Consider the following 18,160-nt stretch of genomic DNA (forward strand, 5'->3'; position numbering starts at 1 on the left):
ACTCTATTTATCAGGCTCCTGGCTCTGCGAATAGCCTTGTCAGCTGCTGCTGAGTCAGGGTGGGTATTTAATTAAAATCATTGTGGCGCTGTAGAAATGAGAGATTGGGAAGATAGCCAATCTCTGCAACCCATCTCTTCACTGGTTCTTCCCTGCAGAGCCCCGCTGCCAGGCCCGGGACCTGTGACACCCCACTCTGTTTTCTCTAACCCAGCAAACAGCAGAATCAGCTCCTGCGAAAGGCCTGGCCCACCTGGAGCCTTCAGCTTTGGCAGTGCAGCGACTGGAGCTTTTTAAAGCCGTACACATGAATGCCAGAGATGCCACTTCTGCTTTCTTTAACAAATCATCGTGCAGAAGCCAGTGGCAATGGTTTGCAGTAGAGCTGTGATGTTACTAGATTGCCTCATGGACAAAACTCTGCTTCTGAGAGGTTGAAACACACGAGGGACAGTAGTAAATGGAGAACCGAAGTACCCTTTAGTTATGATTGTTAGCTGGGATTGTGGCCCAAACACCACTGATGAGTTCTCTGGCAGCCTAGGGAAGACCAGGTGGGCAAGGGCAATGTGAAAGGGCCCTTCTCTCTTTCTAAGCCCAAATCAAGTATTTGGGATTTAGATTTGATGATCCTCTCACTATAGGCCTCGATGTACAGCACATGGAAGTGTGCATGAGCCTGTGTGCCCAGGAGGAGGGAGAGGACTGGTGAGGAGTGTTAAGGCCATGGGGCCTGCTCTGGCCAACTGGAATAGCTGAATGAGTGTAACATGGAGGAGAGCAGCACCCCCCAGGGCCTCGGTGTATAATGTACTGGATACATGGACCAGCAGAGCCATCAACTCTTCCTGCCAGATACAGGCCCAAGATGAGGGCAGGGGTGAGGAAAGGCAGGCAGCTCGAGTGCCATCCCCAACTGTGGACCCACACCTGCTGTGCTTCAGGCACCCGGCTGGGCCCCAAATGTTTAAACAGGAATCATGGACAACACCTGCCTTCAAACAACTGATTTTCTATGAAGGGTGACAGATGTTTTAACAAGTCGTGGTGACAGTGAAGACTCACTGCTCTTTGGAGATTTCCCTGGCCTCCTCCTCTCATCATACCCTTAGCTCAGAGAGTCATGGGGGCAGCTTTTTTGTGCCTTAATTTTCTCACCTGAAAAGTGGGCATATTATTCCAGCCTCGAAGGGTGACTATGAGGATCGAACTGAAGTTATTTAACTTCTACGCCACTGACTTCAGACTCAAGTGAGGCAGCCTCAGCTTTACTGCTGTTCATCCATCTATCTCCATTGTGAGCCTTTTTCTTAATATGTCCTTCCCAAGTGACAGAATTAGTTGTCCCATCATTTCAATTGGTTGGGGGAAAAAATCCCAGTAGTTTTGGTTAGGAAGTCAGATGGTTAACATATTTCAACTGTTTAATGTCTGATTAAGACATCGACAGTGTATCTCTATCGGCTTTCTTATCCATCATCCTGGGGAAAAATGTCTCAGCAGCGTTATGAACTTAGCTTACCCTATTTATCCAGAACCGAAATAAATAAATAAACTAGCAAATTTGGCACTAAACCGCTAGTCCAATTCACAGCAATTGCCCTGGACACCCTGTGTTTAGACATACTGATGTTTTGTATAAATCTTAACTGATTCATCTCTTAAGCAAAATTACAAATAAATACCACTTACAAAGCTTAAAATGTGCAATTGCTTTCAGTTACTCAATGCTAGAGAGAACAGTGAGCCGTGAGAGTTCCTAGGAGAAAATTAACTGCTCTTGAAAAGAAGAAAACTCCGAGTGTGCCACTTTGTACACAATCTATAATCTTTGGCTCCACAGTGTTAAGGCTTTTAATTTCTAGTTGAGCAGCAATGAAGACAAGAGCAATTAGCAATCCATTTTTCATTTTCTCTGTCTTCAAAGTTCAGCGGAAGGCCCAGCAATTGAGGAGTACTATTCTGATTTCAGAAACACAATTGCCATGAAGGACAGTGCTTGAGCAGAAGCTTGAAAGTGCTTTATTCCTGAGACCTTTTTATGCCTTGAAGTTTAATAGAAGTAAAAGGTGTGGGTCAGAATGTAAGACACTGAAAGGCTGAATCATTCATTTGCCTTCAGGCATTCAGTGGTGGCCGAGCCCTCCATCAGCAGGGAGACTCCAGGTCACCAAGGCCTACATTCTTGTGCATCTAGTCCTGTGTTTGAAATGTGGGTACATTTTTACAAGTGACTCACATTTTATACAGGCAGGACAGGAAGGGCCATCAGGATACCTCTCTGCTTTGTCAGCTCCTTGCCGGGTCACATAAGTGAATCATCTTCCTTTCCTAGGTCTTAGTTTCTTCAACTATAAAATGAAAGTCTCGGGCTAGATACCTTCTATATGTTTTCAAGATCTATTCTTCTGCAACTTTGGGAAGTGACTACTCCAGCTGGCCAAGGGTGCTGGTCCAACAATTCTTTCAATGATGATGAAAATCATCATATTTATAATTTTTGACTTTTCTAAAAAATTGAGACAAGGTCTGGCTCTATTGCCCAGGCTGGAGTGCAGTGGCACCACCTCAGTTCACTGTAACCTTTGCCTCCCGGGCTCAAGCTGTCCTCCCACCTCAGCCCCCCGAGTAGCTGGGACTACAGGTGCATCACCACATCTGGCTAATATTTGTATTATTTGGAGAGATGGGGATTTGCCTGCGTCAGCCTCTCAAAGTGCTGACATCATAGGTGAGACCCACTGTGCCTGGTCATTTTTTGACTTTTAAATGTGGTTTGGGAAAGATAGAAAACCAGTGGCTCTCAAATCTGACTGTGTCTTGGAATCACTTGGGGAGATATTTTGTTTTCAATTAAACTTTTATTGACGTATAATATCACATGCATACAGAAAAATGCATCAATTGGTGAGTTTTCACAAAGTGAATGCACCGATGGAACCCATTAGATTGTGAAATGAACCCATTACCACCTCCAGGGAGCTTTCTAAATCCAGATTCCCAAGTCCTGCTGTAGATCCACTGAATCAGAGCCTCTAGGATATAAACCAGGAATCCTCATTGGCATATATGAGTCAGACAGGCTGATGCTGTCATTTGGAAACCTCTGAGGTCGACTGTAATTTTTTGGTTTTCAGGTAAACGTGTCCACACGCGTAAGGACCTGGAACACTGGGTTAGATGTGATAGCCTAAGGCTGAGGGTGTCAGAAGTCTTGCCAGGCTGGACTCCCTATCCCACAGTGAAGAGACTCATCCTCAGGCCAGACAGTCTGCTCAGGATATTATGTGCATTATAATGTCTCCAAGCTGTAATCTCCATAGTGATCTTGCGACGATTGTATCTTACGCTTATTTACAGATGAGGATGCTGAAGCTTAGAAGGGTTAGATAAGGTGCCTGAAATCACACAGCCAATGAGTACTGGTGTTGGGTTCAAAACTCAAGTCAGTGTGATATACAGATCCATGGTCTTGCCATCTCCCTTGTGATATAAGCTCCATCCCAATATTAAAACCAGTTCCAACACAATCAGCAAACAACTGGTTATCTCATGGCTGACACTGGTGTTAGTTCACATCCTATTTTTCAAGCATTGGTTCAATTCCAGTATTAGTCTATTTTAACTTTATTATAAAGGTTCTAGAAAACACGATCATTTTTTGAAGTCAGAAAAAAGTCTCCATATATATTATTTACAGACTAACACCTTCTTCCTAGAAATGTAATTTGGTCAGACAGAAGTACAAGGAGCTGCACATTTTCTTTTGTTAATTTAGAATTTTTGCTATCATTGATTTTGGGGGGAAAAAAACTATCTTCTAGGCTTAAAAATGTTACATAAATCTCCCCCAAGATGTATCTAATTTTGTGGTGAATTATAGGACAAGTAGAATCAATAAATATTCTACAAAACTATGTCCTGTGAAATTCATAATAGATTCTCCCATGGCTTCTCCTCTTATTTTATTTCTTTTCTTTTTTTTTTTTTTTTTTTTTTGTTTTAGTTTTTATGTCTTGGTACTGGAAGGTAATCGGTGCCTTCTATCTGATGTATGTTCTCTCATGAAAAATGTGGGGGTTGGGCACAGTGGCTTACGCCTGTAATCCCAGCTCTTTGGGAGGCTGAGGTGGGTGGATTGCCTGAGGCCAGGTGTTTGAGACTAGCCTGGCCAACATGGAGAAATCCCGTGTCTATTAAAAATTAGCCTGGTGTGGTGGTGCATGCCTGTAATCCCAGCTACTCAGGAGGCTGAGAATTGCTTGAACTGGGGAAGCAGAGGTTGCAGTGAGCCAAGATCATGCTACTGCACTCCAGCCTGGGTGACAGAGTGAGACTCTGTCTCAAAAAACAAACAAAGAAATATGGGCATGACAGAGGTGAGATGAGAATGGTGATGGCAGAGATGAGAAGTGATTGGGGCTAAAAGATGGATCAAATCATTTCTTCTTACTGCTAACCAGAACATCAGTGTTATGTCCTTATGTATAAGAGTACTTATAATATTATTTGTAAATATAATATAGCTCTCTTTAACAGGCATTCTCAGCATGGATTCTGAAGTGTTTGAAGCATGGGTTATTTGCTTTAGGAAGCTGCAAATGAGGTCTGATAAAGGAAAAGTGGCAGCAAGTTACTCATGGGATCACATGACACTTTTCTTTGAGACAATAGATCTCAACTGGGGCCATTTTGTCTCCCAGTCCCTGGAGACTTATGGTCATCCCAGTAGAGGAAGGGACGTGATTGGCATCTAGCAGGTAGAAGCCAAGGATGCTGCTAAGCATCCTATAATATACAAGGCAGTATATTAGAAAGAATTACCCAATCCAAAATATCAGTGGTACCAAGCTTGAGAAACCCTTGTTCAGGAAATGATAATAAATCTCACACAGAGACCAGCTTTTCTGTAGAAACAATGAGAAAGACTAAGTGATTTCTACTTTGACCGAATAGCAGGGTACTAAGGAGACCATGTATTCAAAGGGGCTTGCTTAGATTCTAAATTAGTTCCCCTCAGGGCTATATTGGAAAACAGAGCTAAGAGAAAACCACTTTCTCTTTGGAATTCGAGTTATGAAGCTCCGCTAATCTTTTCTACCCTAGCAGTCGCCCCTCCTTGTTAATACTTTTTTGAGGGCAGAATTTGCTTTTCTAGTGAGAAATCAGCACACCAACTAAAAAATGATAGCAATGCAAAATGCATCTCTCTTGAGCCAAGTTAATTTAGGTATATACAGTCTCAATTGAAATACTGTCTTTTTTTTTTTTTTTTTCCCAAGAATCCTAACTTTGAATAAATGTGGCTGCCATGGTGTCCCTAAGAGAGAGTTGCTAAGGAAACCAAAAGCCAACCCCACTGCTGGTTCTCTCCATCCCCATGGAATATCATTATGGCCCATCAGTCATTTTGAGAGTTAGAGACACCACAGCGAACAAAATGACGGCTTTATCTGTTTATCCCAGGAGAATAATTTCAAAAAATAGATTTACCCAGTGCCATCAGAAGATTACCTAATGACCCTTCCTGGTAATGAGACAGAAAATGGATGTCATTCATAGAAATGCTACCTTGGAATACATTGCCAAGTCCTTAATATTGTGATTATAAAAATGCAAAGTATACTTTCTGGTAGATTGAAAGAACATATCCACAATGGTAACTATCAGCAAGCCCAATTATATACTGCATAGCCATGGTTATTATTTGGAACACAATTCATTAATTTTAAAATAACCTTTGTATAGTTGCAACAAAAGCTAGCAAAAGCTCATGAAACTCTCCCGAAGTGTGCCAGGAATAGGAACTAATTTTTTTTGGTATTTTTTAAACTAGTGTTATTACATCTGGAATATTGCACCAGATAATGGACAAGGAGAATTTTCAGTGACCAGGATTACAAAGCTATAGAAGGAAGAGCTGACAGAAATCGGGAGACCTCATCTGATAGATAATATTATAGAAGAATAAAAACTGTCTCTGCAGGGTTGACCTGCAAGGGATCCTGTAGCCCCACCTGGAATTGCACTATGATCCTGGAGACAGAGGCCTCTCCAGCTCCTGTCTGCAGTGGTGCCCTGATTGATTGATTCCCTCTGCATGCACGCCTGCCCACTAGCCCCAGGGAATTTTTTCTCACAGAGCTATCAACTCGGGCACTGTGTGTTCCAGCCTTGCATGCACCACCAGAGAGTCCTTTAATTCCCCTGCATGCCCACTGTCAACTGCAGCCCACCTGTGCTCTGGAGTATTTTTCCTTCCCTCTTGTTTGGGACACCAGGCACTCTAGGACCTGCACCTCATGCAGGGCTCCCACTCCCTCTGCCTGCCTGCCCACCAGGCTTAGGCATGGGCTCTTCCTGCATGCCCAGCAACTGTAGACCAGCTCTGGCTCCAGTGAGCTACTGAGTTTCCTCGCTATGCACTGGCTTCAGCCACACCTTCTTCAATAAGAAGGGAACTTCTTCCAAATTTGTCCTTCTTGGGGTATTCTCTTTCAACTCCAGGTTACCTCTGAAGTCAGTTCATTCTCTTCTTTCTTTCTTTCTTTCTTTCTTTCTTTCTTTCTTTCTTTCTTTCTTTCTTTCTTTCTTTCTTTCTTTTCTTTCTTTCTTGTTTTCTTTCTTTCTTTCTTTCTCTTTCTTCTTTCTCTCTTTCTTTCTCTCTCTCTTTCTGTCTTCTTTCCTTCCTTCCTTCCTTCCTTCCTTCCTTCCTTCCTTCCTTCCTTCCTTCCTTCCTTCCTTCCTTCCTTCTTTCCTTTCTCTCTCTCTCCTCTCCTCCACCCTCTTTTTTTTGAGGCAGGATCTCATTGTTACCCAAGCTGGAGTGCAGTAGCACAATCATAAGCTCACTGCAAGCTTGAACTCCTGGGCTCAAGCGATCCTCCCTCCTCAGCCTCCCCAGTAGCTGGAACTACAGGCATGTGCCACCACTTTAGTAGAGACAAGGTCTCACTATGTTGCCCAGGCTGGTCTCAAACGATTCTCCAGCCTTGAATTCCCAAAGTGCTGTGATTACAGGCATGAGCCACTGCACTGAGCAGTTTCCTTTCCATCTTTATCACTATTCTCCAATGATTAGTCATATTACAATTCCTCTGCTTGAATTACTTAATGATATCTATCTTCTAGTTGGACACAGAGTGATGTACCCTTCTCTGCACTTTCTACCACCCCAGAATTTATGTTAGATCACAAAAGTGAACTCGGATGTGATTTATTTTGTTGGCATGGACCAAAACCAAAAATGTGTACAGGCTGCTGGAAGCTGTTCTGTGTTTCCCAGTGGCTGGTCTCTGGAAGATCAAAAGTAGATTGCTCTGCAGAGACTCAAATTAAAGCAAGCAAGCTTTCCTTTTCTCCCTTCTCCTAGGAAATGCTCACTCTCTCTAAATGGGGAACAGCCCTTTGTTTCGACAAACTACAGTGATCTATAGCGTAATATTACATCAGAGCCACAGTTCTGTGTTCAGAGCAGAGTCACTTTCTCCTCTTTGCTACACAAAAAGCTATTCTCCCATGCCTCTGCATGGTGCCTTTCCTCATCACTCTATGTGTGTCTGTGTCTGTATTTGTGTGTGTGTGTGTGTGTGTGGCGCAGCACATTGCATAATGCTTAATACGTGTGTCAGGCAGTATTTCATGTCTTTATATATTAACTCATTTAATCCTAATCCTCCTATTAGGCAAGTACAATTAGTACTCCCATTTACAAAAGAGGAAATCAAGGCCGTGAGAGCTTAGTTTAACTTGCCCAAGGTCACAAAACCACTTGACATGTCTCATTTTGCCTGTGCTGCTATTAGGGGTGATTTCACTTGTATCTAAAATAAGATAGGAAGCTAATGAGCCAGTGACCCTAGGGAAGTGTCTCTTTATTATACATTATTAAGCATGGAAAAACATGAAACATAAACATGAAGACTTTTGTTTTCTCATTTGCTTTTAGCTTAGTGTGTTGGTAGAATAAAGATAAAGACCAGGTTGAGCTCTTAAACTCCCCACTCCCTTTCACAAGCTAATGCATCAACCCCTCTCCAGACACCCAGGCTCTCTCTTCACAGGAAAGACTGTAAGAGACTAAAAAGACCCTGGCTAGAGGGAAGGTAATCCAGAGATTTGAATTCAGGTATTTAAGACAGAAACAAATGGAACCAGGGGATGTTATAATTCATCAAAACTAAAAGACTTTTGAGAGTGAAAGGGGGTACAGTTAATAATTACATTGGTAGAAATTATGTAAAGCAGAACTGTCCATGGCACACCCACACATGTGGTAGCCCTATTAGCAGAAGGTAAGACCACCAGAGTCCAGGTATGAATCAAAAGAGCCACTCAGCTGGAGAAAGTTAATGAAGGGGCTGGGTATTAGCAGGGATACAAGAACCAACAAGGGATAGTAATTACCGAGGGACCAGCATAGGGAGAAGGACTCTCCCGCCCTTGACTGGCATGAGCTGGAACAGGTGAAGGGGGGCTGCCCACATTGCTGAACTTTGAGGAATTCAGCTATTGCCAGAATTGCCAAGAGGCAGGGAGGAAGCAGGAGGAAATCACCATTTCCTCCTGCCTTCTGATCACCTGCTAGAGCCTCCCATTGGTCAAAACCAACTGGAAGCTAAAGAACAAAGCAGCCTAGGTGGTACATCCTGAAAAGAGGCTAGTTTCTCAAGACCCAGAGAAGGGCAGAAAACAGGCTTTGGAGGAGAGTCAAACAGAACCAGTGGATCACGATGAATTCCATAATGTCCTTTCCCATTATACATCAGCCTTCATACATCCAGACTCTCAGGTAGTTTCCTATTATCTGGACTCAAATGCCACCGATCTCTTCACATGCCCTAATCTGACCCCATTTCCTGCCCCTAGCACCTGACCCCCTTCCTCTGTACTTCTGAAACTCAGGGCAGCCATTAGCAATGTCTTCTTTATCTTTAGCCTCTCTTCTCAGTGTGCCCTTCATATTTTGCTCCAACTGAAATTTGGTTTTCTGTGGACCAAGAATACCTACATGTATATGAATATATATTCTCCTTTGTCTTCATTGCCATTTCATTGTTACTCCCTTCTCTCTAATTACCCTCAGCTTTGAAGCTCATGTGTTCAGACTCAACTACTCCCTACCTAACCTTTTCATAGTCAATTAAGTCACTCTACTCAGGTACTTGTCTTTATTCTTTGAAGATATTTTCAATGGGCCATGACCACTCACTTCAACACTTGCTGTAAATCCAGTAGTTACTCTAATCTTTATTTCAACACCCATCAAGACAATCTTTCTAATGCCCTGGAATTTTTACTTCTTGAATAATGCATCTTTCCACTTCTTTTGTCATACCCTAGACTTTGCCACTATCAATGACTATACCATTTCTATGATCTTAATAGAAAGCATCCCACTTTCTGACCGTCACATCCTATCTTGCCACTTTATCCCTTTGAGTGTGGGACTCTCAAATCAAGTTAGATCCATAATTCACTGATTTTTACCATCCTCAACAGTTAGACAACCCTCCACTCCACATCATATCATCACTCCCTTCTCACCCAATCATGGTTCGTGGTCATAACTATTCCCTTGCATACCCTCAACTTCCTTGACCCTCTTTTCCTTTACTCACCCAATGCCTTTCTTCATCAGCCCAGACTGCCTTAACAAAATACCAAAAACGGGTGGCTTAAACAACAGAAATGTGTTTCTCATAATTCTGCAGGTTGGGAATTCCAACATCAGGTGTTGGGCAAGTAGGTTTCTGATGAGAGATCTCTTCCTGGCTTGCAGATGGTCTCTTTATCCCTATGTCTTTACATGGCCTTTCATCTTGCATGCACAAGAAAAGGAAGAGACATCTCTTTCTCTTCTTCTCTTTTTTTTATAAAACCACCAATCTTATAAGATTAGAACCCCTCCTTATTACCTCATTAAACCTTAATTATCTCCTAAAACCCCTATCTCTAAGTACAGCCACATTGAGGCTTAGGATTTAAACATATGAATTTGGGGGAGGACAAAATTTGGCCCATAGCACCTGACAAAACTTCAACCTTGTTTAAATTCAATATTATGCCCATTCCATGTTTGCAGCTGAACATGGCATATGTTATATGACTGCTCAAATTTGAATACTTGACCACTAACCTGAAGCACTTTTAGTGTGGTCACAAATTACACAATATTTCACTAATCAGTCTACTTATCTCCTCTCCTGGTTGGCTATTTCTATTTCTTTCTTCTCAGCCCCTCAGTATCTTTTCTCCCATTTTCACTCTCAAATAATCACCTTGCTTCCTATTTTACTACACATAGTTGAAGCCATCAGAAGTGATATGGTTTGGCTCTGCATCCCCACCCAAATCTCACTGTTGAATTGTAATCCCCAATTTTGGGGGAAGGAGGTGGTGGGAGGTGATTGGATCATGGGGGTGGATTTTCCCTTCGTTGGTCTCTTGCTAGTGAGTGAGTTCTCATGAGATCTGGTTGTTTTGGAAGTGTGTAGCACTTCCCCCCTTCCCTCTCTCTCTCCTGCTAGCCAAGTGAAGACTTTGCCTACTTCCCCTTTACCTTCTGCCATGACTGAAAGTTTCCTGAGGTTTCCCCAGAAGCATAAGACTGTACAACCCACAGAACTGTGAGCCGATTTAACTTCTTTTCCTTATAAATTACCCAATCCAATATCAGGGCTGTGTGAGAACAAACTAATACAAGCAGTTTTTATAGCAGTATGAGAACAAACTAATACGAGAAGACACGTCCTATACATTCCCATCACCACATCTATCTGCCCCCATGCAAAGACACCTCATTTCCTGTTTCTATAGATCAACTTCCTGTTCTCCTTTCTCTGACCAAATACACCCTTGGTGATCTACATATTGTTTCTTCTCTACCTTGCATTATCAACTTTCCTCACTCTTTTTCATTAGCATACATATGTCATCTTTTCTCATATTCAAAAAAATGTCCTGTAATCCCAGCACTTTGGGAGGCCGAGGCAGGCGGATCATAAGGTCAGGAGATAGAGACCATCCTGGCTAGCACGGTGAAACCCCGTCTCTACTAAAAATACAAAAAATTAGCTGGGCGTGGTGCCTGGCGCCTGTAGTCCCACCTACTCGGGAGGCTGAGGCAGGAGAATGACGTGAACCCGGGAGGCGGAGCTTGCAGTGAGCCGAGATCACACCGCTGCACTTCAGCCTGGGCAACAGAGTGAGACTCGGTCTCAAAAAAAAAAAAAAAGTTCTCACTTGCTCCACATTCCTCTTCAGCTGTTGAACACATTCTTATGCTCTTTTTAAAGGAAAAACACCATAGAATAAAGCCACTGTCTCCTTTTATCTTATCCTCTCCTGAATCCATTGTCATTTGGGTTTCCATCCTCTCCTCACCATTGAAATAGTTCTTCTCAAGGATACCAATTATCTCCTCTCTCCAAATCCAACAAGCAATTTTCAACATGCATCTTACACCATTCATGATCATGTGGGGTAGTGAATTGTTCTTTCCTGTTCTAAGCACATTCTTATTACTTAGTTTTCCAAGTGCCACTCTCTGTTTTCCCACTTCATTGGCCAATCCTCCCTAGTTACCTTGCTGTTTCTCCCCATCTCTAAATGTTGGAAATCTCCAGGTCTCACTTCTTGAATTTCTTTCCTCTGTCTATATCTATTTCTTAGTGAGAGCTTTCATTCTCTTGATTTTAAATGCCATTTATACTGTGATGACTACCAAATTTGTATCTTCAGCCCAGATTTTCTCCCCCAAATCTATGTAGTACTTATATATCCAGCTGCCTGTACCGTATATTGATTTGGATGTCTGATAGACATTGAAGCATTTCAACATAACTTGTATGAAATAAAATTCTTGACAGTCCTGACTATCCTTCCCAAATCAGCTTCTTTCATTGCTATATATGGTGACTCCATCCTTGCAGTTGTTCAGGCTAAAAACTTGAATTCATCATTGACACCATTTTTCTCACCCCAGACATCAAATTAACCAGCAAATCTTGGCTTTATGCTCAAAATCTACCTACAATCTGGCCACTTATAGCTACCAAATCTCTAACACCTCCATACCTCTACACAGGTCTCTGTTGCCTCAATTCTGCCTCATTGAAAATGTGTCTCCTAATCTGTCTTCCTGATGCTTCTTTGTTCTTCCATTGCCTTCCCTTAGCACAGCAGCCACATTGTAAGCTACACCATGTTATTTATCTGTTTGAAACCAAGCAGTGCTTCCCATCTCACTCAGAGCACAAGTGAAAGTTTTTGGCATGGCCCACAACTTTATACAGGATCTTATCATGGTATCTCTGATACCTCACCTCCTTCTCCTATTCTCTTGCCCACCACATTCCAATCACAGTGACATTTTTGCTAATTCTCGAACATGTCAAGCATGCTCACAAGCCAGGAACGTTATGATTGCTGTTCTTTCCTGGAACACTCTTTTATGGATAGCTTTGGGACTAACTGACACGTTTCATTAAGGACTCTTCTCTTCCTTTCTGTATTATCACACTCTGATGTACGGTATTTTATTTATTTTTTGATTGTTTAATATCTGCCCCTCCCATAGAATGTAACCTCCATGATGACAGGGGACACTCAATAAATGCATTTAGAGGAATAAAGAATTGAAAAGAATGGATTGGAGAGAGCATTGGAATTTGCATACCAAGATTCTCTCTCTTTGACTGCAAATGAGCCAAAGAATAGTCAAACACACAAACAAAAAAACCCTGATAAACACACCTTGGAGACTGGGTCTTTCAATATTAGCATATTGTCTTAGTGAAAAGCACTCATGGAGACTCAGTGGGGAGTCGTGATTGCTGACACAGAGTTGCTTTAAAAGGGGTCTGAAGCAGAACATGGTAAGTTGGTGTGCTAGAATTTATTATTTGTTCAAATTATTCCCTACCTAACTCCAGACCCATCCCCACAAGATCACCCTTCTGCAGCCCCTCCCTTTGGGAGCAGTACATTGCCACTCCGATGACTCCCAACCTGACCCTGTGGCCTGCTCTGGCCAATGAATAATGGATGCCATGTCCACGAGAAGCCATTGGATGATGTTGCCATTACCCTTTTCCCCTTTTCCATGAGAAGTGTGTCCTAGACAGAGCAACTTCATCAGCCTGGTCCCAAAATGAAGACTTCAAGTAGAACTACAGAAAACTGGGGGTAGATGTGGTAGGAGTGAGAAATAAGCCTGGGTTGTAATAAGACACTGATCTTCTGGGTGGTTTGTTACTGCAGCATAACCAACAAATACTGACTAATACAGCTGGCAAAAATGATATCAGAAACATCTGGAATGTGAGCAAAGTGAAAAACTGCCACTGCACCTCTTCCATTTCCACCATATTCACCTGATAAGGTTCCAACTCTGTTTAAATCCAACATCATTCCATGCCTGCATATCCGCACCTGAACATGGCTCACAAGAAAAAATGTGACCCCGACTTACCTAATATTATATGTATGACCACTAAACTGAAATAAACTCAGAGGCTAGTCCTGGCAACCAGTAAAGCAGGTGATGTTTGAACTGAAAACTGAGACTGATAAGAAGAATCCAGTTACACCAAGATCCAGGGAAGAGCATCCCAGGCAGAAGGAACAGAAAGTACAGAAGCCCCAAGGTTGGAGCAAGCTCAGTGGATTCAACAGAGAGAAAGGAGCTTGCGGCTATGGTACAATGAAGAAGGCTGAGTGGAGCAAGATGAGATAGGAGGGATAGTCAGGGGCTAGAAGGATCTAGGCACAATTTTCGATTTTTTTAAATGGAGGTAAGGACATTGGATTCCTCACACCACATTGGAAAACCATTGGAGGGTTTTAAGCAAGGAAGTGATGATGTCTCAGTTTCCTACTTTTTCATATAACCCAATCCTAAAGTTAGTGGCTTAACCCAGTGACATCTGTTTTGCTCACAGATCTGCAGTGTGGACTTGGCTTGACAATCTGCTTGTCTCTGCTTCACTGGCGCAGCTGAGGCAGCTCAAAGGTTGGGGTCAGGAGTCATCTGAAGCCTCACTCACTCACATGTCCAGTGGGTGATGCTGGCTTTTAATGGGCACCTCAGCAGGGCTGCACGTAGCCCGTCCATGGGGCTGCTTGACTTCCTCACAACATGGTGGCTGGGTTTCCAAAACAGGCATCCTAAGAGAGAGAGAGCCTAATGGTAGCTTGTATTGCGTTTTCTAACTCAGTCCTGGAAGTCTGCTGTGTTCTTCTCACGGAGGCCACTGCAAAAGGGTGCCCAGTGGCAGGGGAGGGAACACAGACCCTGCTGTTGATGGCGGTCTCCCCGTATTACCCTGTAAGAGCATGTGGGAAAAGTGGTCATCTTTGGAAAATAAAACCTGCCCAGACAGGATGTGGTTTATGTGTTTGAAAGGAAACTCTAGCTGCTTTGAGAATAAATTATTGAAGGGTAAAGATGGAAACGGAGCCTGATGTGGTGGTTTAAGCAGTCCTGGACAGAGGTGAAAGTGACTTAGACTTATGATGGGAGGAGTGGGTATAAAAAACAGGATGGAATTCAGGGATTAAGTGCCTGGTTTGGACACAGGTTACTTTAAATACCCAAATGGCTCCAAACAAAAAAGGGAATGAGCAAGGCGGAGAGTGCCCAGAGATGTACCTCTCACTTTCAGAAGTACCATGGGCCTGGCCTTATTCCTCCAAGGGAGCACTGTGTTTACATTTTCTCCCCCTCTTCCACATGTCTGGGACACACTATTGGAGGTTACTTATGGGTGAATTTGTTGATTTGCTGATATAATCATCATTATTTTATTTATTGATTGATTTTTGAGACAGGGTCTCACTCTGTTGCCCAGGCTGGAATGCAGTGGCACAATCATAGTTCACTGTAACTTTGAACTCCTGGCCTCAAGAGATCCTCCCACCTCAGCCTCCCAAGTAGGTGGCACAGGTGAGTGCCATCATGCCTGGCTAATTTTTGTATTTTTTTTGCAGAGACAGGGTTTCTCCATGTTGTCTAGGCTGGTCTTGAATTCCTGTACTTAAGAGATCCACCTGCCTCAGCCGCCCAAAGTGCTGGATATTATCATTATTTTAATAATGATAATAAATAATTTAAATAATTATTTATAAATTATGTAATATAAATTAAATAATTATATTTGAATTATTTTGAGAATATAATGATAATAAATAATTTAAATAATTATATTTGAATTATTTTGGCAGAACAGAACAGCAATGCTAAATAAAGAACTGTGATATGCCAGCAGGTAACACCTCGTTTTGCTCATTGAAAAAAATCTAAAAAATTGCCTCTCTTTCTCCAGGTTGCCCATAGGAAGCCTGTGTTGTACAGACATAGGCTGAGGCCAATACAAGTACACTTGACCTTCTTTTAGGCAGGTATGGCAACATTTACTAGCCATGGCAGGCTGTATTCTTTAATATTAAGTCATCAGGATGTTCTGGGAAGCCATGGTGCTCACTCCCATAGGCTCGTACATGCCAGGAAGGTCAGATTCCATCTTCTTTCCTGATTCCCATATTCCAGACCTTTTATATCAAAGCTTCCTCATTCCTGCTGCAACTCAGAAAATAGAGGAAAGAGCATTAGCTTGGAAGTCAGATGGTGCTAGGCTCCAATCCCAGCTCAGCCACTTACAAATTGATTGACCTTGAGAAAGTGATTCAACATTTCTGGGCCTCAATTTCTTTCACCATAAAATGATGATGAATGAAAATAACCCTACCTCAAGGGTTTTATTGTAAAAATTAAATGAAACACCAAGGGAGCAGCTACCACAGAGTCTGACACATACTACATGCTCAACAAATTGTAGTGATAACTATTATACATTAAAGGATAAGAATGCCACAATATTTAGAAATTCATCCACAGATTCTCAACAGTTAGTGCCATGCCTACAGACCATTACAGAACAACTGATGCTGCCTGCTAGCTGCGGTCACATCACATCCTTTTAATGGTGCAGTGACTTAACATTGAGAAGACGGAACTCGCACAGTGAGAGCCAGTTGAAAAATAAGTAAAACCCCAGGGAGCATTTAGGCACAAACCAACTTAGATGAACGTGGATTTCTCAGCTCAGCCTGCCAGCTGGATGGCTTTTACATTCTGTTTGAGCTAAGCTATGCTGTCCCAGAGGTTGTTGCAAATTCACTCGTGCTCTATGCACGTCAAAAACCCAGGCAGAAATTCGCTTTGAAATGCTGACATTTTTTAACATATCGCCAAAACCAGGGACAAACGGGGGTCTGAGAAACATGTTTGGTGCCTTCAGAGGGTCAGTGAGAGGAGCTGTCACCAGGTGTATGCTTCCAGGTGACACAGGGAAAGCAGTGGGTCATCCAGGGCATCCACACAACAGCAAGTATTCAGACGTTGGAAAAGTCCCGATGATTGATTTTTCACTTCCTTTTCTGTCGTCTAGCATCGGATAGCCTAACGTATTCCAACTGATACATTAAAATGTAGTCTTTCATGAAAGCTTCCCCTGAAATGAGACTTTCTTTTCTGTGTCAGCTATCATGGCTGTTTATCGACTGCTGCAAAGGTGACAAGCAGCACACCAGACTCTACACATATGATCTCATTTTCTCCTAACAAACATGTGTTCATTCATGTAACAAACATTAGCAGACCGCCATTGAAGCACAGATGACAGGGGCCTGTTTTGCCAATGAGCCACTCAAGTTTCAGAGAAGGTAAGTGGCTTGTGCCAAGTCACATAGAGGGTAAGTAGGAGAGTCAAGAAATGAATGGCCTGGGTTTCCATACTGTTCCCAGCAGGCCACACCTCTCGGGGGGTGAACTAACACATGAAAGGAACAAACCCTAGATGTGACGTCTGGAGATCTAGGTACTCAGCTTGGCCAGTTACTGGTCGTGTGATCCTGGACAAGTCACTTCATCCTTTTGGGTTTATTTCTTTATCTTCATGGCAAGTTACTGAACCCTTTTTGACCTACCTTTTGTTGTTTCTGTGAGAATTCAATGCTATAAAGTAACAATATGGGTGAATCTCACAAACATAATGTTGAGTGAAGGAAGGGGAATGTTAAAGAGTACAGACTGTATGATCCCATTTATAAGAACTTAAAAGCAGGCCAAATGAATAACAAGTCAGAATACTGGTTTCCTTTGGGAGAAGAAGGAGGTTCTGATTAGCAGTGTGAATAAGAGAGGTTTTGGAGTTCTGGAAATGTGTTTTTAATAAGAACCATAAATGTAAAAAATTATATAGGTATATGAAATGACTTTGAAAATAGTATACTCAAATATCAGGAAATGTTTTGAATATGGTTTCAACGTCCCCCTCCCTGCCTGCCTGTGCCCTGCTCAGGTGTGGCTGATGCCAACAGGGTCCCCCTGCCCTGGGCTCTCTTGTCCTCTCTGGTTAGACCCCAGGGCAGGGCTCCAGTTCTAGAAAAAAGCAAGGGCTGAGGTTTGTGTGTGAACTGAGCTTCCAGAGAACTCCAGATCTCAGAGCTGGTGTCTCTCAGGCAGGCTTCCATTCTCTTTAAGAATAGCCGTGCTGGAGTCACCCAGCCTCTGCTCAAATGATGCCAGTGATGAGAACTCACAACTTTGTAAAACTGACCATGGTGGGGAGCCTTTGGGGTTCCATCAGTCACAGTCTGCCCTGTGGCTCCCATCCTGGGAACAGGGACAACATTGAAGGAGCTTCTACTTTCTTCCTTGTTATCTTCATATGTATACATTTGTTAACTTTTATTTAAGTGCAGGTTCGTTACATAGGTAAACTTGTTCATGGGGGCTTGTTATACAGATTATTTCATTACCTAGGTATTACGCCTACTACCCATTAGCCGTTTTTCCTGATCCTCTCCCTCCTCCCACCCTCCACCCTCCAAAACACCCCAGTGTGTGTTGTTCCCCTCTATATGTCCACATGTTCTCACCAGTTAGCTCCCACTTGTAAGGGAGAACATGTGGTGTTTAGTTTTCTGTTCCTATGTTAGTTTGCTAAGGATAATGGCCTCCAGCTCCATCCATGTTCCTGCAATGAATACATAGAACAAGAGTCGTCTAATCTGGCAATTCACTTCCTAAGATGAAATATGCACAATAAATAATGCAATAATTTTTCTCTAATGTATATCAATTTCTACTTATCAA

This window comes from Chlorocebus sabaeus, chromosome 29 (genome assembly GCF_047675955.1).
Source record: "Chlorocebus sabaeus isolate Y175 chromosome 29, mChlSab1.0.hap1, whole genome shotgun sequence".
In the NCBI taxonomy this organism is placed as follows: Eukaryota; Metazoa; Chordata; class Mammalia; order Primates; family Cercopithecidae; genus Chlorocebus; species Chlorocebus sabaeus.